This window comes from Pseudophryne corroboree, chromosome 3 (genome assembly GCF_028390025.1).
Source record: "Pseudophryne corroboree isolate aPseCor3 chromosome 3, aPseCor3.hap2, whole genome shotgun sequence".
Taxonomy (NCBI): Eukaryota; Metazoa; Chordata; class Amphibia; order Anura; family Myobatrachidae; genus Pseudophryne; species Pseudophryne corroboree.
The window spans coordinates 170,688,129-170,690,713 of NC_086446.1; the positions used below are offsets into that span (position 1 = coordinate 170,688,129).

Sequence of the window (2,585 nt, forward strand, 5' to 3'; positions counted from 1 at the left end):
GATAGGGAAAAGCTACTAACATATAAAACCAAGGAAGAAACGAAGGAAAGAATCGCCTTCATTACTACATTTAGTCAACATGAAAAAGTGATTAGAGACTCCCTAAAATCCCATTGGGGAATTCTTCTAATGGACCCAGTGCTCAAAGAAATCTTACCGCCCAAACCAGAACTAATTTTTAAAAAATCTAAAAACCTTAAAGACCTCCTTGCACCCAGCATTCTGAGGGAAAAATCCACTCGCAACACCCCTATGTTGAAATGCAAGGGGTCGTATAAATGTGGGAAGTGCAATATATGTAAATACCTGCATCGGAACAGGAAAACTTTTAGCGATACAGAGGACAAGAATGAATACACTATAAAGGACTTTATGAACTGTAACACATCATCTGTGATTTACCTCTTGGAGTGCACCTGCAAAATGAAGTATGTAGGAAAGACAAAAAGACCCCTTAAAATCCGGATCCAAGAACATATAAGAAATATAAAGAATAAGGTAGTCAGCCATGCAGTCTCTCGACATTTCGCATGTAAACATAACTCCGATCCAGAGGACCTTACTTTTAAGGCGATCGAACACGTTTGCTTGGGCGAGAGAGGAGGAGACCTCAGGAACAAATTGTCCAGACGGGAAATGTACTGGATTTTCCAGTTGCAGACTCTACATCCAGCTGGCCTGAATGAGGGATACGAGATTGCACCGTTCTTATGAGGTGCAGTATCCCGGAAAGACTCTATTTTCTCTTCCCCTTTTTCTCCTTCCTTTTCTTCACTTCACGATCTAAATACAGCTCACCAGATATTTTAAGTATTAAAAATAAAGCGATAAATCACGTGGTAGTATGATGTCTTATTTCGCATACAGTCAAACCACACTGGTACGCCCAATCTCGTCCGATCTTGGAAGCTAAGCAGTGTTTGGGCCCGATCAGTACCAGGGAAGGGGACTACCTGGGAAGATTGGGTACTGTAATATCAAATAAATGATGTCAGTTCAATACCAACTAAATATGTACACCTTTAAAAATTAACACCGTTAACCACGAGAAACCCTGCACTCCACACACTTTTTCTTAATAATTTAATCCGCACTCGCCTCTGTCACCTTTAAATACGAATTACCCCTCCTCTCCCCCCCCCCCCCTTTTTTCAAAACTCACTCTTTTTTTAAAAAAACTCCCTGTTTTCAAAACTCACTGTTATTTATTCATATTTATATATTGCACTTTGCACTGGGTATACTGAGGTCAGATGACACAGTGTTTATATATTTATATATATTTATTATACTTAATACCGCTCCAGCACTTTATTTATTTATTTATTTATATATTCTTATTACTGATGATGATCATACATATATATAAAACATAAGAAATATATGCAAAGTCTTGAATGTTCTGCAAAAATCCGTTGCCTGGAGATTACCATCTATTTTCTTTTTATTTATGGTTCCGTTGCCATGGACACGGAAGCAACAGGAAAATAACTGGACACGAAAGGAACTTCTATAAAATGGCCGCCAGACTATACAAATCTAATAGACTAAATCCCAGCAAAGATGGCCGCCGCCGCACAGGTCCTGAGAGACAGAACCTTCATGTACACTGTGACGCCCGCTGGGGACACGAATACAGAAAACAACCTGACAGCCGGGAGACGCCGCGGGCGCATGCGCAATCGCGGACCGGAAGTGGGGCGGAAGTGACGAAGCCGCTGCACCCGTAACCGGAAGTGTGGCGGAAATGCCACTAATATATCGTTTTTTACTGTTTCCATGGACTTTTGAGTATTATACACCCGTTCTTTGCACTCTACAACCACTGACTCTGCTCTGACTATCTATGTTATATGATTGTATCACACTAAAAGTAATTTAAAAAAACCTACAATATTTAATTGCATCATGTGACGATCTGTGATGTCACAACCCCTTTACCATCTACTCTGGCTATAAATAGACAGGAAAGCTCATTATGTCCCTACCCTTTGAAGAAGTCTGATGAGACGAAAACGCGTTGGGTTTCCTGCACTAATCCCTTGCTGTTTTTGAGTTAAGTTAAACTCCTTATCCTTTTAATACTTGGTCCTGACTTTTATGTTTGTATGTTTTTATGCTTTTTATGTTTTTTTCAAAAAAACTTGTTTTACTCTCATATATATTAAAAAACCTTTTTTATAAATTTTATACATGTATATATTTTTTGGCTTTTAAATTTACAATTTTTTAGCAACACTGAGCGCCGAACCCTATCTCTCCATTTTTCCATATATATATATATATATATACACATATACAAACAAAAAATTCAGCACTCACCGTAGCAAGCTCACTTTTCCTCACAACATCAATAAATAAATGATGGGGGTTTAGTTAGTGAATTGGCCAATGCACGGAAGCCTGCAAACCGATCGCCAAGGTGCCCCACCTTCCCGCAGGTCCCACACCATAACAGAGTCTTAAAAATTAAAACCTGGCAACTGCATCACACATAATATAACTGCAAATATGCCCACTAGGTTTAATGTGTACCTGCCACATACCCTATGACTTTTAAACGTACACTAGTCACCTGACACTGG

General features: G+C 39.1%; 1 pseudogene; it reads left to right on the forward strand.

Moving 5' to 3' along the window:
• Positions 1-859: 859 nt before the first annotated feature.
• On the forward strand, positions 860-978 carry LOC134898004 (5S ribosomal RNA; annotated as a pseudogene).
• Positions 979-2,585: the final 1,607 nt, after the last annotated feature.